Raw genomic sequence first — 25,189 nt, forward strand, 5'->3', positions numbered from 1 at the left:
GCAGAATCGGCTGGCTATATTATCCCAAAATACCAACACCCAGCTGGGAGTCCCACTTCTAATTTACAAAACATGGAAATTAAAAAATGTGATCATATGATCATATAACACTGACCCACCAGAATGGGGCACTTTTGGGAGGGATTCATTTTAACTTTAAACAATTTATGTAAAAAGTCACAATTTAACATTAACATGGAACATACACAGTTCAATACCATTTGAATTCAAGATTTGGAATCCAACAAATCTACAAGCTATCATACAATAAGAATTTTTGATATGTATATACCTCTATAGAATAAACTTCATTTTCTATATCTGTGAAGGTAGGAGTTAAGGTAAGGGATAGAATTTGGTAGATGAAGCTTCTTCTGTACTGTTCCTAGCCAACAGCACAACACATCTGAATTTGTGTCTATTAAATGTCCAACATATGTTCAAACTCCAAAAACTTTGGTAATATTTGTTCATTTACAGATTCTTCATTTGCTTGACGTTACTCTTCAGATTATCTTATTTTCATAATCTTTATAATTATAGAAAAAATAGCATAATTAAGAAATTCCCAATTTCATTGAAAATTAGAGAAAATGTAATTTTTTTCTTAGGGTTCACCTCCATTAACTATATTAATGTTTGCCTCTTACAAAGATAGCCAGGGGTCTCGTGACAGGCAAGAAAGATGATTAAGTCTGAAAAGACAACATTTGAACTCTTGTTTCTTACATATTACCTCTCTAACATCTGGCAAATTACAACGCTTCATTGAGCCTCAGCTTCAGCATCCATAAAATAATAATAATAGTATTTACCTTCATATATATTGATAAGATTAAACAAGTTAATATATGTAAAGCACCTGACACATAAAATATATTCAATCTTTGATTGTTTAAAATAAATCCTAGAGTAACTTAAAGAGTAGTGATAGCTCATCCTTTTAGTTCTATGTGACTTGAATATACTGGGTAGTTTAGCTCTAATGTCTCAGTATGTCTCATAACATCAGTTTCAAAAACCTTCAGCAATTCAAGTAAGTAAACATTTATTGAATACTGCGATAGGTATAGAGCGGAGGGAAATGATAAAATGCCTTCCATGGGAGGGTTCACAGAGCGGGTTGACATGTCAATAAACATCCATAATAGAAGACCCTCAGACCCCTTCTGCAAAGTCTTAGCAGGCAGCATGAAACTCCTTGTGACAAAACTGTGGTGTGGAAGATTAATGATAGCAGGTGTCATGAAACCACTGATAAGAAACATCCAGAAGTTTAGCTTGAAAATACTAACTGAAAAAACTGAAACAGCACCCATAAAAAGACTGGAAAATTTGGGAGAAAACTGTGCAATGACATATTAACACCTAGATAACTTTTAAGATAGATTGCAGACAAGAACAATCAGCAAACATATCTAGCAGAAATAAAATAGAATGAGACCTTTGGTCACCTTGCTAATTTGGAAGATTAAAAGAAAAGTTAAAATTCCTAAGTCTTTACTGCAAATGACAGCTAATCAGATGCCAAATTGACACTTAGTTCATATATTAAAACCAATGGATCTTTTGGGGTGAGAAATTGTTGTTTCTTGCTTAAAGTCTAGCATTTATAAGGCATGGGATGATTTATTTTATTAATAAAGAAATGTGGGATGAGCTGAAAGGAAACAAAAAGTGATCCAAGAATTTATGAATCATGAAAGAGACTCTGATCACATCCTTTCAGTGACCCCAAACCCCCACTTTCTACATTTCTGCCCTCCAAAGTCACCAAGTCTTCCTGTCATCTCATAAAAAACAGATGGTTGATAATTAGCATCTGGCTCCTTTAAAGTTATAGCTTCTAATACAAGCAGGCATATCAATAACTTTTCAAAAAAATCAGTATTTTCCAGGTAAAATAAATTTTTGTGCAACCTGTTAAGAGAATATTGTGTTATCTATTTTAACACGAAGAATACATTAGAAGTTCTAGTGATTCTCATGTGTTCCTCTCTCTACTTTGACAATCAAAAAGCTTTAGAAAGTAGGGTGTGAGGAGCAACTGAAACTCAGCCATGAATCTTGTGGCCATCAATAACCACCTTGTTAGTCAATGTAATGATCAGAAATACTGTTTAGTAACAGTATCCTTGACAATGATACATAGAATAGTCCGTCATCCAACATTTTCAGGGACGTTTCATCTTCTCTTGCCAAAGATTCATTCCTTTTTTCCCACACATTATTACTTGTTTACTAAAAGGTAGAAAGAAAAATTTTACCAGGACTCTAGAAAGAATTCAGGAATACAGAAAGCTAACATTTACCACCCTTCCCCCACCAAAAGAAAGCAGTTGATACAAAGATTTCTCTCTCTCTCTCTCTCTCTCTCTCTCTGTCTCTTTTAAGAGACAAGGTCTCCCTCTATTGCCCAGGCTTAGTGCATTGGTAGTGCACTGTAACCACTAACTCCTGGCTCAAGTGATCCCCTCAACTCAGCCTCCCAAATAGCTGGAACTACAAGAATGTGCCATCACAAATAGCTAATTTTTATGTATGTATGTATTTATTTATTTTGGTAGAGATAGAGTCTTTTTGTGTTGGCCAGGATGGTCTCAAACTCTTGGCCTCAAGTGATCCTCCCACCTCAGCTACCCAAAGTGCTGAGATTATAGGCATAAACCCCTGTGCCTGGCCTCTCCCCCACTGCCCCACTTTCTTCCTTCCTTCCTTTTTTCTCTCTCTTTCTTGCTTGCTTGCTTTCTTTCTCTTTTTTCTTTTTTTTCTTAATAAAAATACAGCAGGGAAGATGGTGATGAAATAGGACCGTGGTGATGAGGAGGCTGTGTGGATGAGAAAGAGATGAAAAGATTTACTGCCATCTATGAATAAGAAATTTGAAAAGAGGAATATTTCTAATATATATGTATGCTGTATAAAACTCCTTTCAGGAATGTTCAAGATTGAAGTTTTCTTCAAAGAGCCAGTAGATACTGCTGTTTTTTGTATGTTACACCACATAGAGATTGGACCATCTGGAACCTCAGGTGTTATATGTGATGTAAATTTACGTATAAGGAACATATATATATGTATATGTAAGTTTCTTTGAAGGCCAAACTCTTGTTTATCTTCACACCTTCCACAACACTAAGCATAGCATTTTGCACATGGCAGGCACTCAACAAATATTCACTAAAGCCAAACAAAGGAATATGGTTCCCAAATCAGCGTTTACTAAGGTGGAAACATTGTGAAATGTTGGAAAGAGTACAGGGCTGTATGACGTGAAAATCTCAGTTGTATTCATGGCTTGTTAAACTCAATAGCTTTGGAATCTTCAGTAAGTTTTTTTCTTCCTTGGTCATCAGATTTCTTCTCAGAATCATAAGGGCCTTGACTGGGTCATCTCTCCCTGCTGTTCAACCCTGTAAGTCTAATACTTTAATACTACAAATTCCCAGATGGTTTTATTTGGCATGGATGGGTTTAGTACTGTTAGCCAACAATTCTATCAACTCTGCTCTGGGGTTCTTTAAGATTGCATCTGGTTTTCTACTGTTGTTATAGCTATAAGATAAATACCTGAGAGAATACTCTCAAACAAGGATTACAGGAAGCACTTGTTTACAACGCCCATCACTATTGTCTAAACTACGAAAGATGATAAAGTGGCCCTCATAATAATCATAGCCACTGTACTTATTGTGTGTCCCAGGCACTGTGCTAGTCATTTAAAAAGCATTTTCTCTTTTGCTTATAATAACCCTAATGAGTAGACCTCATTGTTTTAGCTACATAGGGTATCTCTCCTAGACAACACTTCTTAAAATAACTGTAACAATCACAAGCAAAAATGGTGAAGATCAGTTGGGATTGAGGATTCAGGACCAACTGAATAACCCCTAATATCACAGAACAGATTTTGCACAAATTTGCATTTGTAATATGCTATTATCAGCAGGTGTTTTTTTTAATGGAATTGATATCTCTAAAGGAGAGACTTTAGGAATATTTAAATCGATCCTACTTGTACTAATGAATTTTCCTAGACATTTCCTTTGTCCTGTTTTTAGCCAGTTCTATTGGAACTGGGTCTTCCTTACAAGTAGATGAAGTAAAGATTTATGGTCCTTAGAACATGTGGAAATTAGAAAATGGACTAATGGAATCCATTAACATCCTCTCACCAATTAGATGAATTATAGATCAATATAGTATATTAATAGAGTCAAACATATATATATAAATATCCCATTGGGACAGCCTCAGGAAGATAAGACTAATTTTAATTGCCTTGAATTGGACAAAAAAATCATACTTACAACACAAAGGCCTCCTTTCAGCCTTGTATTTTAGTGATTTTGAAATTAAAATGTTAGTCTATATTGCCTAACGATAACACATCACTTTCTGATTGAAAACTCAACATATAGTAGTAGCAAAGTGAATAGCATTCTTGCATCAGTAAATAAAATACTTTTTATAAGTTCCAGTTAAATATTTGTATAGTTTTTAAAAAGGATTTCAAATAATTTTTATTTCAGTTTAGATTATTTTTCAGTTTCATCATGCAAGTAACTCTGAAAAGAGGTACTGATTAAATACGATTGATGTAACAGTTGCCCTCCCCTGTACATGTTCTCCATAAACCTCAAAGCCTAACCTCAAAGATAAAAAAATAGAATGCCAAAGGAAAATTACTGCAAAAGTACTTTGTGCTAAACTGGCATCAGACATAAAAATAAAATAATGTCTGTAAAGCTTAAGGGACTAATTAAGATTTTAATGTAGTCTCATTCCTAGGAAAATACTAGGAATCATGATCCAAGAACACTTGTGTTTCACAAATTAAAACAAAAACAATTGAGGCAGTCTATTTAAATGTTCCAGGATTGAGGTTTAATGAAAATCTTTAATTAATTTATATTGGGGTCACATTTTATCACTATCAGTGAGAATCATTAGGAAAATAGAGAATGGTATGAACTACCCATATTCCAGTAAAAAAAAAAAAAAAAAAGGTCAAAAGGCAGAGCGTGGCAGTTCAGCAAGAGAAAGAAAACAAATAAATTATCTTCTGCAGAAGGACGGCATGTTCAGCCAGACATTACAGGTTTTATTTTATTTTATTTTTTGTAGCTCATGATACTCTGACACCCCTGCTTATGAGTTTAGATTTAACGAATGCACACCTGGCTATGAGAGGGCACTCAGCCTCAAATAAAGTGTTAGGATATATACATTCATGTGCTCCCTAAAGGAGAGAGGCAGGATTGTAGTAAACATTTGGTCCTGTACAATTTTGAGCAGGATGCAAAATAAAGAAGTCAGCTTTAATTCTGGGGCAAAGGTGGAGAAAATTTCCAACATCCTTTTTCATTTATGTTGACAGCATACAAAAATGAAAAGCAAAAAGGAAGCATAAAAGTCAAAATCTGTTTCTTATTATTCTGACTCTTAAGAGGAAAAAATAATGCATATTGGATTGACATGAGATACTGATTGTCATATCACTGATTATGAATTTACTTTCCATTAACATAGAAGCTAGAACCACTTTCATTGGCATCCAGTAACAATCCACTATTACTTAAATGCACCTTAAATTCCAGTGGTGCTTCCAAAGGCAAGGTGTATGTAATTAAATTTTAGGGTGCATATTTGAAACCATCATATGAAAGTAAGTGACTTGTGTTGGTCAATAAGAAAGTAAATTTTTCTTTCCTAATTGTCGTGTCATTCTAAGACCATCCCTATTAAGACATCTAAACACAGATTGCTTTAGTCCCTTGTTGTGGAGGAAGGGGATTGACAGCACAAAACAAGAAGTTCAAACACAAGGTATTTCCAAATAGCTTGCAAAAGTGATTGCTGCTCAGCAACCTGACATTTGACGGCCTCTCCACAGACGACTATCCCTTTCCACAAATACCTGGAAGGGAGCATGAAGTGAAAACCAGAAATAATCCAATCACGGCCCACTAAGTGTTCTATGAAGAACTTTTACATTCCTGGATTTTTAACAATGACACAAAATGAAATAGGAAGACAGACACATGTTGAAAAGAAACAAAGAATGTTGACAGGAAGTAAATACTAACTTTAGGAAGGTTAGGTCCCTGATTTACAAAGTTCTCTCAGGAAGGATTTTCTACTTTCTCAATTTTTTTCTGGAGCTGATATTGTTCCTGAGAGGGGATATGAGGGAGAAATTCAACCTTCAGTTCTGGATACATAATTTCAACTTCTTGATATAACAGTCCAAATCACATCTCTTAAAAACTTATTAAAATAATTAATAACTAATAGGTATAACTTGTATTGTGTAATAGGCACTGTGTCCAATGTTTTGCATGGATTGTTTCTTTTGCTCACCACAATGGCCCTAAGATGCAGGTATGATGATTGTGTCTGTTATTAAGATGAGATAAACTATTCCCTAGGAACAGTTTCTAAATAGTGGAGCAGAGATATAAGTTCAACTTTAAACAGGTCTCTGGGCCCTGCGTCCAGTCACATTGCTTCCTGGGGCTGTGATATGAATACAGTAGCCACCAGCCACATGCAGCTATTTCATTTTAAATTGGTACAAATTAAATAATATTAAAAACTCATTTCCTTAGTCACAATAGCCACATTTCAAGTCCTCAATAGACACTATATTGCGTAGTTCAGACAAAACATTTCCATCATCATAGGAAGTTCTATTGGATAGCACTGTCCGAGGACACCAGTTTTGCCTTGATGATGCTGTCAATCTCTCATTGTTTACCCATAATGTTTTAAATCAGAATTATGTCCACAGAGAATATGTGGGCTGTGATGAATCTTCTCTTCCCACCTTCCCCAACCCACATACACAGCCCCAGGAAAGGATTACCATCCTCTCACCTGGAGAAAATTGTTTCTATCTCACTTCTCAAAATGAAGTTGTTTCATAACAAAAAAAAAGATTAGGAATGAATGTTAAAAATTATTATCAAGTAGAAATGTGAAGGGAACTCTGTGGGAGTAAATGTGGACTTTTCACCAAACCATCTGTATAATCTTTGACAGTTGAGAAAGAAAAGCAAGTAAGATTATTATAAAGCATATTTTATGGTATTTGATGTTATTTTGGCATCACATAAAGTACTGATGAAATTTCACTAGGGAATGCTGCTATGTGCAGTTTTGCATAGAATGCTATAGGAGGACATTCTATGTCTGAGAACACACATCAGAGAACAACCAGAATGATTCAGTGCTAAATCATGACAAAGAATTAGCCAGTCTTGGCCTGAGTCCTATAGACAAAAAGAAGATGTTCAGGAATACCACAGAGGTAAATGAGATCCAGAAAGGAGCAGAACAGGTTATTGCCAATAATAATTTTCTCATACTGGCAATTCAATGTAATGTTAGTAAATAATGAAAATTGCTGATCATTGAACTAAGAATTAAAAAGTTTGGCCGTATACCCAAAATCAATTTCAAACATAGTAAAGAAATCAATTCAGGCAGGACTTCACTTGGGCTTTTTGAAGGTAGAAAAAAAAAAGCATTTAAAAAGTCTGAAGGAAGCCGGGCATGGTGTCTTACACCTGTAATCCCAGCACTTTGGGAGGCGAGGCGGGTGGATCATTTAAGTTCAGGAGTTCGAGACCAGCTTGGCCAATATGGTGAAACTCTGTCTCTACTAAAAATACAAAAATTAGCCAGGCAGTAGTGGCATGTGCCTGTAATCCCAGCTACTCAGGAGGCTGAGGCAGGAGAATTGCTTGAGCCCGGGAGGCGGAGGTTGCAGTGAACGAGATCGCACCACTACACTCTAGTCTGGGTGACAGAGATTAGGATTTCGGCTGATTTAGGAAAATACATGAAAAATTAAACAAAGAATCAGTCTTGCTGTCTAACATACAGTCTGGCTTATTTTCAGTTTTTATCCCAAAGGGAAGGTATATGCTTCTATTAAATAATATGCTACATTAATTTTTACACTGTTTTTGAATACTAGCACACCTCATTGTACACACAAGAAAAATATCTGAGAATCTTAAAATTTTCATAATGAAAAGAGTCTTGGAAATTCCTTTAGTTCATCTTCTAAATTTCACAAGTGAGGACATGGAGACCTAGAAATGGTCAATAATTTAACCAAGGTCACTCAGTCTGATGGCAACAGAGTTGGGACTGAAGTGATAGCAACAGACGAATAGTTATGGCCAATTCAGTAGCCAGCAGCAACAACTCTTCCATATGTGCCTGAGGACCCACGATGTTTGAATGAGATAATCTCTAGGGTCTTCTCAACTCCAACATTTTGAGAAATCTCTTTTTTCCGTAAAAATATTTCTAATTTTATTTTAGAATAAAATTTTAAAAATTAGAAAAGAAAAAAAAATTTCACAATCTCCTAAAGACACCATTCAAGAAAAACTACTATGCCCATCATAAACCTTGCTATGGAACATATTACATACTGAAAATGCTCTGTGCAGAACACACAGCAATCATCTCTGTAAGAATAGCATCCATGTCTCCTTCACCTTTGCAGCTCTAGGCCCTAGAACAATGCCTAGAGCATAAGAAATATTGATTGAACTGAACTGAATTCTCAGATGAGGAAACTAAGGCTCAACTTAGTTAGGGGCTTCTCTCTGTCACTCAAATCCATGCAGTCTCCACAGGGGCAATATTGTGCCCAAAGGGATAAAAACTGATTCTTGAGGTTAAAAGAATCTTGCTCTTGTTATGTATAAAGCTCAAATACACATTGAGCACATAAAGAGATATACAGTAGAACTGGAATATTAAGATTTCATGGGGGGAGGGAAACCTAAATAAATCTAAAAAGGCTCTTAGGGGAACAGTAATGAAAATATAAGGCTGAGATGGTCTAAACCTATAGAAATTCCATGAAGTAAAAAAAGTAAATGTCATAAAATCAGAAGAGAGATACCACATTTGTAGATTGATCTTATTTAAGACTCAAAAAGATTAAAGTATTTCACATTCTGTTTCTGGCTCCAAGATGGCATAAATATAATTTAGCAAGCTCCCCTTTTTCCCTGAGCAGGGAATTCTATTAATAAATCTATCCAACTTCATGGGCAGTTATTAAAACAGCCTTTTTTTAACTTTTATTTTAGGTTTGGGGGTACATGTAAAGTTTGTTACATAGGTAAACTCATGTCATGGGGGTTTGCCGTACAGATTATATCATCACCCAGGCATTAAGCCCAGTACCCAGTAGTTATCTTTTCTTCTCCTCTCCTTTCTCCCACCCTCCACCCTCAAGTAGACTCCACTGTCTGTTGTTTCCTTCTTTGTGTTCTTAAGTTCTTATCATTTAGCTCCCACTTATAAGTGAGAACATGCAGTATTTGCTTTTCTGTTCCTGCATTAGTTTGCTAAAGATGATAGCCTCCAGCTCCATCTATGCTCCCACAAAGACATGATCTGATTCTTTTTTATGGCTGCATAGTATTCCATAGTGTATATGTACCACATTTTCTTTTTTTTTTTTTTTTTTTTTTTTTTTGAGACGGTGTCTCGCTCTGTCGCCCAGGCTGGAGTGCAGTGGCGCAATCTCTGCTCACTGCGAGCTCTGCCTCCCGGGTTCACACCATTCTCCTGCCTCAGCCTCCCGAGTAGCTGGGACTACAGGGGCACCCGCCACCGTGCCTGGCTAATTTTTTGTATTTTTAGTAGAGACGGGGTTTCACCATGTTAGCCAGGATGGTCTCGATCTCCTGACTTTGTGATCCACCCACCTCGGCCTCCCAAAGTGCTGGGATTACAGGTGTGAGCCACCACACCCAGCCTATATGTACCACATTTTCTTTATCCAATCTGTCATTTATGGGCATTTACATTCATTCCATATCTTTGCTATTGTGAATAGTACTGCAACGAATATTCACATGCATGTGTCTTTATGGTAGAATGATTTATTTATTTTGGGTATATACCCAGTAGTGGGATTGCTGGGTCAAATGGTAGTTCTGCTTTTAGCTCTTTGAGGAATTGCCATACTGCTTTCCAGAATGATTGAACTAATTTACACTTCCACCAACAGTGTATAAGTGTTTCCTTTTGTGGGCAACCTTGCTGGCATCTGTTATTTTTTGACTTTTTAATAATACCCGTTCTGACTGGTGTGAGATGGTATCTCATTGTGGCTTTGATTTGCATTTTTCTAATAATCATTGATGTTGAACATTTTTCATATGCTGTTGGCCCACATGTATGTCTTCTTTTGAGAAGTGTCTGTTCATGTCCCTTGCCCACTTTTTAATGGGGTTGTTTGCTTTTCTCTTTTAATTGTAAGTTCCTTACAGATGCTAGATATTAAACCTTTGTCATAGTTTGCAAATATTTTCTCCCATTCTATAGGTTGTCTGTTCACTCTGTTGATAGTTTCTTTTACTGTGCAGAACCTCTTAAGTTTAATTAGATCCCACTTGTCAATTGTTGTTTTTGATATGATTGCTTTTGGTGTCTTTACCATGAAATCTTTGTCGACTCCTGTGTCCAGGATGGTATTGCCTATGTTGTCTTCCAGGGATTTTACAGTGTTGGGTTTTACATTTAAGTCTTCAATCCATCTTGAGTTGATTTTTGTATATGGTATAAGGAAGGGGTCCAAATTCAATCTTCTGCATATGGCTAGCCAGTTATTCCAGCACCATTTATTAAATAGGGCATCTTCTCCCCATTGCTTGTTTTTGTCAGCTTTGTCAAAGATCACATGATTGTAGGTGTGCAGCTTTATTTCTGAGCTCTTTTTTCTGTTCCACTGGTCTGTGTGCATGTACCATGCTGTTTTGGTTATCATAGCCCTGTAGCACAGTTTAAAGTCAGGTAGAGTGATGCCTCCAGCTTTGTTCTTTTTGCTCAGGATTGCTTTGGCTCTTTTTTGGTTCCATATGAATATTAAAATAGTTTTCTTCTAGTTCTGTGAAGGATGTCATTGGTAGTTTAATAGGAAGCATTGAATTTGTAAATTGCTTTGGGCAGTATGGACATTTTAATGATATTGATTCTCTCCATGAGCATGGGATGTTTTTCAATTTATTTGTGTCTTCTCTGATTTCTTTGATCAGTATTTTATCATTCCCATTTGTAGAGATCTTTCACCCTGGTTAGCTGCATTCCTAGGTATTTCATTTTATGTGTGCGTGGCAATTGTGAATCGGATTGCCTTTCTGATTTGGGTCTTGGCCTGGCTGTAATTTTTGCACATGATTTTGTATCCTGAGACTTTGTGGAAGTTGTTTATCAGCTGAAGGAGGTTTTGGGCCAAGACTATGGGCTTTCTAGATCTAGAATCATGTTTTCACAAAAAGAGATAATTTGACTTCCTCTCTTATTATTTGGATGCCCTTTATTTCTTTCTCTTGCCTGATTGCTCTGGCTAGGACTTCCAATACTATATTGAACAGAAGTAATGAGAGATGGCAACCTTGTCTTGTGCTGGTTTTCAAGGGGAATGCTTCCAGCTTTTGCCCATTCAGTATAATGATGGCTGTGGGTTTGTCATAGATGACTCATATTAGTTTGAAGTATGTTTCTTCAATACCTAGTTTATTGAGAGTTTTTAACATTAAGGGATGTTGAATTATATCAAAAGTCTTTACTGCATCTATTGAGATAATCATGTGATTTTTGTCTTTAGTTCTGTTTATATGATGAATCAAATTTATTGATTTGCATATGTTGAACCAACCTTGCATCCCAGGGATGAAGCCTGCTTGATTGTGGTGGATTCACTTTTTGATGTGCTGCTGGATTCAGTTTGCTAGTATTTTGTTGAGGAGTTTTACATCAATGTTCATCAAGGATATTGGCCTGAAGTTTTCTTTTTTGTTGTGTCTCTGCCAGGTTGTGGTCTCAGGATGCTGCTGGCCTCATAGAATAAGTTGGGTAGGAGTCCGTCCTCCTCAATGTTTTGGAATAGCTTCAGTAGAAATGTTCCCAACTCTTCTTTATACATGTGGTAGAATTTGGCTGTGAATCCATCAGGTCCTTGGCTTTTTTTGGCTGGTAGGCTATTTATTACTGACTCAATTTCGGAGCTCATTATTGGTGTGTTGGGGATTCAATTTCTTCCTAGTTCATTCTTAAGAGGGTGTGTGTGTCCAGGAATTTATCCATCTCTTCTAGGTTTTCTAGTTTGTGTGCATAGCAGTGTTAGTAGTAGTATCTGATTGTTTTTATTTCTGTGAGGTCAGTGGTAACATTCTCTTTGTCATTTCTGATTGTGTTTATTTGGATCTTCTCTCTTTTCTTTATTAGTCTAGCTAGCAGCCTACCTATCTTATTATTTTTTTCAAAAAACCAACTCCTGGACTTGTTGATTTCTTGAGTGGTTTTTTGTGTCTTGATTTCCTTCAGTTCCACTCCGATTTTGGTTATTTCTTGTCTTCTGCTAGCTTTGGGGTTGATTTGTTCTCGCTTCTCTAATTCTTTCTGTTTTGATATTAAGTTGTTGAGATCATTCTTTTTGACGTGGGCATTTAGTGCTATGAATTTCCCTCTTAACACTGCCTTAGCTGTGTCCCAGAGATTCTGGTATGTCGTATCTTTGTTCTCATTAGTTTCAAGGAATTCTTTTTTTTACTTTTGCCCTAATCTCATTATTTACCTAAAAGTCATTCAGGAGCAAGTTATTTAATTTCCATGTAACTACATGGTTGTGAGCAATTTTCTTAGTCTTCACTTCTATTTTTATTGCACTTAAACAGCGTTATTTTGTTCTTAAGATTCAGCAGTTTATTTTACAGCTTTACTCTCAGATTCTATTCAAAGCATCTTCTTTTCAAACATTTCAGTTCCTTGGTTTTCAAACACCATCAGTTCCTTGGGAAATTCCCACTTCTTCCAGCGGAACCCAATCCTTCCTGTGGTCTCTCTGGCATCACTGACCCCTTACTCTCATTTGACCCATGAGCTCCCCCTCCCACTCAAGGTGCGTAGCTCCTAAGGAATCCTTCTTCCACACTCTGGAAACCTCATTATCTCTCTCCAGTACTATTTCATCTATGTCAGAAGGCAAGTGCAGGTAAGCAATCTAAGTAGCTAGACAGAAGACCAGTGGGGTATGATACTGCAGCCTCTCCAAATCTTGAGGTTGTACCCATTTGGCTTCAAAAAGAGGAAGTATTCATGTCCTCTCTCCCGCAAGAAAGTCAGAATAAGGAGTAGCTTTTGCTCACCAGCACTGCACTCACATAAAACTGAGGATATTCTCCCCTTTATGAACCCCCCAATCCCCCCTGCTCCATTTTGAGATGAGATGGTTTCTCCTAGCGGCCATGTAGAAAGGTAGTGGACCTCTGCAAAAGATGCTTCTCTAGACCTCAAATATGGAGCACTTACTTTATTATCAATAATTTCCTTACTCTCAGCTGTAAGCCTTATTTGTTAAACCAAGCCATATGCCCCTAACATCATGATGTTAAACCAGCTGCCATTTAGCTTGTGGACTGTGCCAAGTATTTGGTACAAATTATCTCATTTATTTCTTATAAATAAAAAAATTTACCTTAACCAACCTATGAGGTAAATATTATTCTCCTCTTTTTTCAGGTGACCACATTGAGACTTCAAAGTTTAAAAACTTGTCTAAAGACACGTAACAAATAAGTGATTAAACTACAAACGGAATCCAGACCAGTAAGATTCTCAAGCCTAAGTTCTTAACCAATAATTCTTAAGTGAAAGTTAATTAAAATTAACTTAATCTGAGGCTAGCTTGGTAGACATCATTTGAGATACCTAGCACATAGTCCACTGAGAAACCTATGTCTAAAATTGGAGTGCAGGAAAATAATAATTTATATAATCAGTATTATTCATTTTACTTGGGTATATCAGATCTTATCTGTTCAACCTGAACCAAGAAAAGCATTTCATTTGAGACTCTAAGTAAACTAGAAAACATGGTAGCACTCTGGCATTTTGAAGAAGTCTCAAAGAACTAAGGATAATTTTCCTATTATTCATTTTTTTCTTTTCAGTATTATGTGAAGAAGCAGAAATAAGATAGGAGGCTCTGCCTAAGTAATAGGAATAATTCCAAAATATCCTAGCTAACATTTGGGGGCCACCGTAACAGGATCAGAGCAATGCATCATTTCTGGCCAATGGATGAACAATTTGTTGTAAGGCTGGCCAAGAATTCCAGACCCTTGTGCCATCTCTGATTCATCTCTGTCACCAAGGCCTGAATCACAGCTGTGTGACCTCAATGGATTGATGAAAAACAGAGGAGAGAAAAAAAAGGAATAGTTTTGAAGGACACATGACTTATAAATTTGTATGCTTTATTTCTTGTCTACATATCCTTGTAATTATATCTATATGTGTACAGTGTCTAAAATTTATTGTTAATCTCACAGACGTTTATACACAAACATTGTAGATATTCTTGTTAATCTCCACAAAATATCAGTCTTGGGGATATAGTTTTCTCTTTCTCTTCCCCATTGATCATTTATGAGTTGACCAGTTGACTCTAGTGATCTAATCCAATGTGCTTCTAACTGGGGCTATAGGAAAGTCTGAGGATTTGCTTGACTATGTCACTAAAAACTCACTCCAGTCTTTCTGTTGTGCCTATTAATAACGGCATTAGATGTTTTTTGTCACAAGGACTTCTCCATACTTATGCAGAGATTTCAAGGCACTCTAAGACTCTCCCAGATGACTTTTACTAAAACCCACAAGGGACAAAAAAAGGCACATTGGGATTTTAGTTATCAGGATGATCCTCTGAGGAAGCCATCCTGGGGCCAGAATTTCTTTCTCCTAAGTGAGCAGTAAGAATGGAAAAGTCAGAGTTCAAGGTCTGGGGTCAGTGTCGGGGAATGAAAAAGCCTTTTAAAATTTTAACACAGCAGACAGCAGAGATGTTGGGAATGCCAAGTTCTCAAACATTTCCAGCAAATTACACTGAATTCTAATTCTTGTTGGCAGTGTGCTAGAGTTAGCCTGTACAGAGACATTAGAGAAATTCTTCAGCAAACTTTTCTAATTTAGAAAGTATGACATCAACTTAGTCTCTGGGGAGAATTAACAGTTTGGTTCACTAAAGAAAAAACAAAAGCAACAACAACAAAAACAATTAACCTATTGAAGGAAAGTAGAATAGGGAAGGAAGAAGAGATAAGTCAGCATTCTGTGCCCATGGTTTTGATGTTTCCCACGTACGATAAAGTAGTCAGGCTATTGCATGTCTGACAGTTCCAGCAGTTTTGAAATAGTTGAACAGGGAGGCCTGTGGTCAACTGGTCAGAAAACCACTAATGATGTAAAGCCTTCTGCACTCAGTTTTAGAACATTTTTGCTGCATTTCAGTTTCCTCATTCAAGAAATAGAGGCTATAATTGACCAGTAATATCTTAGAGACAGTGGGGCTCCTTGCCTGTGTTTGGAACCACAGCTTGAGCAAGCAGTATGTGCTCCCTGCCCCTGACTCTATGGAGGAGTTCCCAGCAGTATAATTATATAGCATAATATTGTAAAAAGAATCTATACATTGAATTTTTAAAATTTTTTTCAATCATTCATAAATGTTTTTAAAATGCCTCCTGTAAGCTGAGCAACTGTCCTAGGCCTTTGTGAGAGATCAGTGAACAAAAAAAATTTCCTTCTTTCAGAGAGTTTACCTAGCTATAAAGAATATGAACCTGGCTGGGCACAATGGCTCATGCCTGTAATCCCAGCACTTTGGGAGGCTGAGGCAATCAGATCACCCAAGGACAGGAGTTCAAGACCAGCCTGGCCAAGATGGCAAATCCCCATTTCTACTAAAAATTCAAAAACTATCCAGGCCTGGTGGCAGTCACCTGTAATCCTAGCTACTCAGGAGGCTGAGGCAGGAGAATCACTTGAACCTGGGAGGCAGAGATTGTAGTGAGTCGAGATCATATCCCTGCATTCCAGCCTGGGCAACAGAGTGAGACTCTATCTCAAAAATAAAATTTAAAAAAAGAATATGAACTTCATATCCCTCTGTAAGGGCAACAGGCCAGGGGAGCGGATTTAAATTATGAGATAATATTCATTTTATTTAAGAATAGTGTCTAATATAAAAAAATTTTAAGGAAGAAGAGTGAAACTAAGAGGAGCAAGAGAGGAAAAGAAAATATAGTCAAGCCTTTCATAATCCCAATATTTATTAAATTTTTGGAATAGAATAAAAGTTTTCTTCCTGATACTAGCCTACTTCAGTATATTAGTCAGTTTTCACACTGCTGATAAAGACATACCTGAGACTAGGCAATTTACAAAATAAAGAGGTTTATTGGACTTACAGTTCCACATGGCTGGGGAGACCTCACAGTCATGGCAGAAGGTGAAAGGCAAGGAGGAGTAAGTCTTGTCTTATACCGATGGTGGCAGGCAAAGAGAGCTTGTGCAGGGAAACTCCTGCTTTTAAAACCATCAGATCTCCTGAGACTCATTCACTATCACAAGAACACAGCAGCAAATACTCACCCCCATAATTCAATCACCTTCCACTGGGTCCCTCCCATGACATGTAGGAATGGTGGGAGTTACAATTCAAGATGATATTTGGGTCGGGACAGAGCCAAACCATATCATTCTGCCCCTCACCCCTCCCAAATCTCATGTTTTCATATTTCAAAACCAATCATGCCTTCCCAAAAGTCCCCCAAAGTCTTAATTCATTTCAGCATTAACTCAAATGTCCACAGTCCAAAGTCTTATCTAAGACAAGGCAAGTCTCTTATGGCTATGAGCCTGTAGAATCAAAAGCAAGTTAGTTACTTCCTGCATATAAAGAGGACACAGGTATTGGGTAAACACAATTCCAAATGGGAGAAATTGTCCAAAATAAAGGGGCTAAAGGCCCCATGAAAGTCTGAAATCCAGCAGGGCATTCAAATCTTAAAGCTCCAAAATGATCTTCTTTGACTCCATGTCTCACATCTGGGTCATGCTGATGTAAGAGGTGGGTTCTCATGGTCTTAGGCAGCTCCACCCCTGCGGCTTTGCAGCGTATATCCTCACTCCTGGCTACTTTCATGGGCTGGCATCGAGTGTTGGTGGCTTTTCCAGGCGCACAGTGCAAGCTGTCGGTGGATCTACCATTCTGAGGTCTGAGGATGATGGCCCTCTTCTCACAATTCCACTAGGTGGTACCTTAGTAGGGACTCTGTATGGGGGCTGTGACCCCACATTTACCTTTTGAAATGCCCTAGCAGAAGTTCTCCATGAGGGACACACCCCTTCAGCAAACTTCTGCCTGGACATCCAGGTGTTCCCTTACATCCTCGGAAATCTAGGCAGAGGTTCCCAAACCCCAATTCTTGATGTCTGTGCACTTGCAGGCTCTACACTACATGGAAGCTGCCAAGGCTTGGGGCTTGCACCCCTGAAGCCATGGCCTGAGCTCTACATTGGCACCTTTTGGCAACAGCTGGAATGGCTGGGACACATGGGACCAAGTCCTAGGCTGCACACAGCACGGGGACACTGGACCCTGCCCATGAAACCACCTCCTCCTAGGCCTCTGGGCCTGTGATGTGAGGGGCTACCGTGAAGATCTCTGACATACCCTGGAGACATTTTCCCCATTTTCTTGAATATTAACATTTGGCTTCTCATTACTTATGCAAATTTCTGCAGTCAACTTGAATTTCTCCTCAGAAAATGGGATTTTATTTTCTATCACATTGTCAGGCTGCAAAATTTCCAAACTTTTATGCTCTGCTTCCCGTATAAAACTCAATGCCTTTAACAGCACCCAAGTCACCTCTTGAATGCTTTGCTGCTTTGAAATTTCTTCCACTTGATACCTAAATCATCTCTCTTAAGTTCAAAGTTCCACAAATCTCTAGAGCAGAGGCAAAATGCTACCAATCTCTTGGCTAAAACATAACAAGAGTCACCTTTGCTCCGGTTCCTAAGTTCCTCATTTCCATCTAACACCACCTCAGCCTGGACTTTATTGTCTATATTGCTATCAGCATTTTGGCCAAAGTCATTCAACAAGTCTCTAGGAAGTTCCAAACTTTCCCACATTTTCTCTCTTCTTCTGAGCCCTCCAAACTGTTCCACTCTCTGCCTGTTACACAGTTCCAAATTTGCTTCCACATTTTCGGGTATCTTTTCAGCAGTGTCTCACTCTACTGGTACCAATTTCTGTAATAGTCCATGTTCACACTGCTGATAAAGACATAACTGATACTGGGCAACTTACAAAATAAAGAGATTTATCGGACTTACAGTGCCATATGGTTGGGGAGGCCTCACGATCATGGCAGAAGGTGAAAGGCAAGGAGGAGCAAGTCATGTCTTACATGGATGGTGGCAGGCAAAGAGAGCCTGTGCAGGGAAACTCCTGTTTTTAAAACCATCAGATCTCCTGAGACTCTTTCATTATCATGAGAACAGCACAGGAAAGACTCACCCCCATAATTCAATCACCTCCCACTGGGTTCCTCCCATGACATGTGTTAATTGTGGGATTTACAATTCGAGATGAGATTTGGGTGGGGACACAGCCAAACCGTATCATTCAATATACATCTTCATCAGTTATGTTTGAAGACAGAATGAGACTATTATGTCATACTTCCCTTAACTATGCCTCATTCAACCTTTAAGAAATGTTTTCAAATATGTTTATGTTGTCCTAATTTCCATTTACCAATCCATTTAGTGAGTACCTTCCCTATTGAAGACACTGTGCTAGGTGATTTTCATAGTACTACCTGTTCAATCTGAACATAATTATTATCCCCATTTCAGAAGATACTCAGAGACTAAATCATCTGCTTGAGATCACCAAGGTAGCAAGTGGAGGAGGCAACATTTGGATCTAACTATTTACTTCTCTAAGCCTGCATGTTGTACTCTAGAAATAAGGGGTAATAATAATAACTAGTTTGTAGAGATGTTCTAAATATTATAAGAAATGTGTGAAAAGTTCTTATGGCATTACCTAACACATGAAAGGCTGTACAATAGCTGTTAGCTAGAATACTACTAGATCTCATAGGTCAACGGGGGACAACTCATACCCAAAAATGTAGAGATGAATGTATCAAACCTCTTTTATTTACTCCACAGGAAACTCAATTTCCTCCCTAATATTTCTATAATTAATCAGTGGTTAACACTTCCTGTCTGTGATTTCCTGAGTGTAGTAAACCTTGGTTTTTCACACTATAGCTTGTGGTTGTTCCACTGTTGGAATAGCATAAAATTAAATATTAAACATCCCTGATCTTAAAGTCTCCTTGGCCATTTTAGCCTAATGGGCTCCAGCTCCCACACTATACCTCATTCTTGTCTTACATCTAACAGAGTAGCTCTCTCTCCTTCTAACCATTGTCAACTCAAGGCTTCAACCTCAATCCCAAGCAGATTTTCAAGACATTTTCCTAGAAAACTTAATTTTTCACTTAGAAACACCCTTGATATTAGCTAATCAAAGTCATTTGATTACCATGACTATTATCTGCTGAAGTATCTATACAAGCCTCATTCATATACATGATTGGTCTGGAGTTTTAGCCTGGGTTCTGATGCTTGCTGGGTGAATGACTGTGGAGGAGTCATTCTGGCATTTATTCTCCCATCTGTAAAATAAAAAAGTTGGACTAGATGGTCAGCAAAGTCCTTTTGCTTGGTAATTTTATTCTATTTCGAGCTTTCAGATAATTCATTTTCTCATAAATCTCGGCACACAGGGTGGAGTTTGGAGTGGAACTTGAGAATATTTCAAAACCAATTACAAGATGAAAGATACCTTACGCACACGGAAAAATCATCAGTCTTGTTTTTGCTGGTTCACCAAAAATGAAATGAAAGCCGCAATGTCTCCTTCCCCACTTTCAATCATGGGATACTATATGACCACACTAATAAAAACAGCAGCAAAGGAGATACAACATTTTTTAAATGATGGGGAAAGGCAGAAATATAACTTTTAAGGCAGAATGTGTTACAGTAATAGTGATGAGACTAGGAAATATTTTCCTGAAATTTGGGAAGATAAATGTTTTGTTATGCTGAAGCATTTGGTAGTGGCTACAAGCACCTTGCAGCAATAGAGTTTTCTGCAGAGAAATACATGCTCATTGTAAAAAAAAAAAAAGGAACATTCAGAAGAATAAAATAGAAAATATAAGTTACTACATTATCAGCAAGGAATAATTATGGTTAATATTTTAATCTATTTATCTCTACTGGAATTGAATTGGAACAATGGTGTATACACAATTTTATATTCTGCCTTATTTTTCTTAACTTGGGTGGCAATTTTATTTTTCACATCAGTCTAACTTGGTTTTATGAAGTGTTGAGTCATGACTAAGGCCATATTAATTGGAATCAGGGTGGGTTGTTGACTAGTCCTTAGAACTGGCATTATGATTTTGTTTCCAGATGAAATGGTAAATTGAGCACTTGTTTTCAGAAATTCTGAGGGAGACTGAAATTCATCTCAATATTTGAGGGTGTTTTTGTTTGTAGTAGTCATATCTCTTAGTTGCATGTCACAGGCAGTTGCTGCACTATTTCTCTACGTGAGTGTTTCCCAGAAGGTTCCGGAGAAAAGCCCACTTGTGGCTGGAAGGCAAAAGCAATGAGGTTCAGAAACAAAGTGTCTAGAGGCAGCGTAACACCATGGGGAGCTCAGGCCCTCCTGGGTCTCCTCAGACATTTGTTGCTTGAAATCTTGGCTCTTAACCCTTGCTAGCTGAGTGGCCTTAACACAAGTTACCCTCTATGGGACTCAGTTTCTTAACCTTTAATAATAACAGGTCATCCCATATCTCTCTGGGATTCTGTAGGAATTGATTAATTAATATAATGTATGCAAATCACTTAGCCCAGAAGATACTTTTAAGTGCAAGATATTAGCTCTGTATAATAATAATAATTTTTTTTACTAGTTTTTGCCCAGTTCCAGTAAGCATAACTCACAGGGGAATAAATATAATCATGAAACACTTTATTTTTTCTTTGGCCACAATTTTTCAAGGCTTTCTGAAGTTTCCCTTTCCCATCCCTTAGCAACATCTTGAGTAAATTCTATTATATTCTGGTCTCTTTGAACAATTAAAATTCAATCTTGTTTAAAATTTTCATCTCAAATAATGTAAATCTCATGCCTTGTGTCCCCACCATCCTTGCTCCCAACAGCCTTGAACTGGAAATCTGAATACCTAGAGTGGGAAACAGGTGATGTATTCTGACTCCAACAGCTATTTCCTGCTCCCTGTTGGAGACCCAGCAGCCTTGATTGGGGAAGCAGGGAGCAAGAAGGGGACAAGTATTTATTATTGGCTTGTTTCTTTCCTGGCTGCTCCCATGGACCTGACCTATTGGTTGTCACATATCTGGATGGTCATGCCTGGTCTTCTATGCCTTAGCCAATGTTGGCTCCCTCACAAGACACATGCTTGAGTTCCCAGGGAGCGGTACTATGGGGCTTCCACCACAGCACAGTTGTCTAACATGCCAATCACGGTCGGTATTTTAGTTTGCCAGGGCTGCCATAGCAAAGTAGCACAAACTGGGTGGCCAGAACAGAAATGTATCATCTCACAGTTCTGGAGACTAGAAGTTTGAGATGCAGGTGTCCGCAGGATTGGCTCCTTGGTTTGTGGAAACATCGGCCCAATCTCTGCCTTCATCTTCACATGCCATTCTTCCTGTGTGCATGGCTTTCAGTGTTCCAATATCCCATTTATATAAGGACTCCAGTCAAATTGGATTAGGTTCCACGCTAATGATCTCATCTTAACTAATTACATCTGCGACAGCCCTATTTCCAAATAAGATCATATTCTGAGATGCCTGGGCTTAGGATGTCAACATATGAATTTTGAAGGGACACAACTTAATCCACAATAGTCAACAACAATCCTTCCCATGCCAATCAGCCCTTCTCCAAACTCTTGCCTCTATTGGTGCACTCACTGCAGGCAGGCAATGAGGGAGTGCATTGGGTGGACCCTTCCACTGACACATGCCTTGTTACACCTATGTTTATCACAAGAAATAAGTACCTAGACTCTGTGACCCACTCACTCCCCAGCCTCCAGCCTCCCAGTTCAGCTTGATCTCACATGCAATATGATTCTAAGTGACTGAGTCTACACCATGCCTCCAAACAGATATTCTTGTAGGAAGTCTACTTGAGTCCCAAAACTTTGTTTATCCTTTCATAAATGTGAACTCTTTTTCTAAATCTGGTTGGCCCAATGATTGTCATGAAGTAAATATTTTCTGCTCCTCTCCATACATCTCTGTCGGGGAGGTAGTAAAAGTGTACAGAAAGAGATGTGAAGGCAGCAGGAGAGCTGAGTGATACTTTAATTAATTTCCTCAAAGGCAGCTGGGCACCATGGCTCAGGCCTGTAATCCCAGCACTTTGGGAAGCTGAGGCAGGTGAATCACTTGAGGTCAAGAGTTTGAGACCAGCCTGGCCAACATGTGAAACCCCATCTCTACTAAAGATACAAAAATTAGCCAGGCATGGTAGCCCATGCCTGTAATCCCAGCTACTCAGGAGGCTGACGTAGGACAATCGCTTGAACCCAGGAGGTGGAGTTGCAGTGAGCTGAGATCGCGCCACTGCACTCCAGCCTGGGCGACAGAGTGAGATTCCATCTCAAAATAAAATAAAATTTCTTCAAAGGCTAATGCAGGTTTTCATCTGCTCTAGGTTATCCATCATAGCCCATGGACTCATAAGTCACACATTGCAGACTCTATTGTGTTTGTTCATTTCTTCATTTTAAAATAAGATTCTGTTCAACATATTGTCTCAATGTCCTTATAATTTGAAAAATTGGTTCCAGTGTAATTGGTCATCCAGGAAAACACTGTGGCAGGTTTTGGGATGGAAGGTTAATACAGAGGGGAAACCACAACCTAAGATCCCAAATGCCTGCCCAAAATAACTGATCACTTCCGTAATAGCACTTCTAAACATAATAATTATATTTTTCCAGTCAAAAAGGGTAGAAAAGAGCAAACTCAGTGGAAGCTGATTTCTTTTCAGATTGTAGCAGATGTGATATATAATCCTGGCCAATTTCACCATTTCTCCAAAGCAGTGGTTCTATAAATGTATTCTCTGGACCGGCAGCATCAGCATCACCTGGGATCTTGTTAGAAATTTAGATGCTTGGGCCACACTCCAGATATACATAATCAGAAACTCAGGGAGTCGGGTCCAGCAAGCAGCATTTTAACAAGCTCCCAGGTGATTCTGATGCATACTCAAATTTCAGAAGCACAGCTCTAAAGCAGCCCTTAACTAAGGCTGCACACTGAACATCTGAGATCCTGAACAAAAGCAATTGTCTGGGCCCTTCACACTTACCAGTTAGATCACAGTCTCCAAGGTGGGGCCTTCTTTTTTGAAACAGGGTTTCACTCTGCTGCCCAGGCTGGAGTGCAGTGGCATGATCTCAGCTCATTTGCAGCCTTCGCCTCCCAGGTTCAAGTGATTCTCCCTCCTCAGCCTCCCAAGTAGCTGGGAATACAGCAGCACACCACCACACCTGAAGCATGTATATATATAGGTTTGAGACGGGGTTTCACCATGTTGGCCAGGCTGATCTCAAATTCCTGACCTCAAGTGATCCACTCACCTTGGTCTCCCAAAGTGCTGGGATTATAGGCATGAGCCACCACGCCCAGCCTGGGTGTGGCATTTTTAAAAAGCTCTTCAGATGGCTCTAAAGGGAAGCCAGAATTGAGAACCATGCCTGCAAATCGGTAGACTTCACACTGCTCTGAAGAATCCCTCCAGGGCCGCCATCAGGTGGGAACAAGCCCTGCTCTCAGGGCTTCAGGCCCCTGTCCTAATTCACCTGGAGCACCTGAACACTTATTTCTTTTCCACGCTTGGCTTAGGGTAATGTTTTCTTTGAAACAAAGGTTTCTGCAGCTAAAAACCACAAATATAAATTCTTTGAAAGATAATAAATTCTAGAAGCCCCTTCTGTCCTTCTAAATCCATTTTATGCAGAAGGTGAGACAGAAAAATAAATATATCTAAAGCTTATCATGAAAGAATAATGGCAGGAGGCTTCTCGTGAGGTTATAGGAAAGCTGAGGTTTTGGAACAGACTAAAGTGCATGGAAACATTTGTGTGGGAAGTTCAGGAATGTGGTGTGCTGTTCCAGCTTCTCAATGCTTCACTAATCTGATCCTCTAAAACTCCTTGCTTGTTAGAACATAAATTATACTCTCACAGATTAAAACCATGTTCATCTTGTGAAAAATAATTCATAGTACAAAAGTGCAAAGTAGGTATTTTTCTTCCTAATTTTGGTTAGCCAGTATCGAATCTATGAGCAAAAGATAAAATACAGAGATAGTTAAAATAGTAAGGTTGTCAAGGAGGGGCTACATCAACATAGATGGCCCACATTGGAATTTTTTAATGGAAAATAAGGTATTGAAACTATTTTAGAATACCTATTTTATATATATATTTATTGGGGGAAGTTTGTATACATAAAGACATCAAGGTATATAAGGAAGAAGAAATATAAGATGTGGACAGCTTTATTAATCAAGGTAGATAGTACATTGAAATATCATCTCTCTTTATCACACACACACACACACACACACACACTACAATGAAAGACTTTGCCAACATTCGTGATTAGGAGCTTTTAAATAGCCACTAGGTGCCTGGAAAAGGAAACCTTACTGAGGACAAAATCTAGAATTTACTGTGATGATGATGGATGTGCATTCTGAGTAAGCACAAAAAGAATGAACAATATTTAAATGCGGAGAGGTATGAAAACAAATACCTGATGAGTGTCATACATGTCAATTGAACAGATGGAGGGAAGAATGAACCTGCTGGGTGGGAAGGCAGAGGTGGCTGTCAAAGGTGGTGAAAACAGGAAACTCCAGTTGGTGGGGTGGCTAGAATTATAATAATAACAGTGATCATCATAGGCACCTCCTTCCTCCCCCCAACCTAACTGTATAAATAAGGAACTAGTGTATGACACACACTCCATAAAACACTCATAAAATCTCATCATCCCTCCAGTTCTCTTTACATGCACCCAGCTCTAAAAACTCAACAAAAAGGCAGATATTCTCTTGGCAGCAAGAAGAGTAAATACAAGGTTTTTCCTTTCCAGGGGAACAAGGAGTTGGAACTGATAGACAAAACAGAAAAAGTGCAACTCTTCT

General features: G+C 38.3%; 1 long non-coding RNA gene across 1 annotated transcript; it reads right to left on the reverse strand.

Annotated features, from left to right (window-relative positions):
* Nucleotides 1–16,370: 16,370 nt before the first annotated feature.
* Nucleotides 16,371–24,074, reverse strand: LOC134759771 (uncharacterized). The gene is made up of 3 exons (XR_010136511.1): nucleotides 23,616–24,074; nucleotides 23,345–23,525; nucleotides 16,371–20,577 (listed from the first exon to the last, which is right to left on the reverse strand). It is a non-coding gene; the product is annotated as an uncharacterized LOC134759771 (long non-coding RNA).
* Between the last annotated feature and the right edge of the window lie 1,115 nt (nucleotides 24,075–25,189).

Source organism: Pongo abelii, chromosome 13 (assembly GCF_028885655.2).
Source record: "Pongo abelii isolate AG06213 chromosome 13, NHGRI_mPonAbe1-v2.0_pri, whole genome shotgun sequence".
Lineage (NCBI taxonomy): Eukaryota > Metazoa > Chordata > Mammalia > Primates > Hominidae > Pongo > Pongo abelii.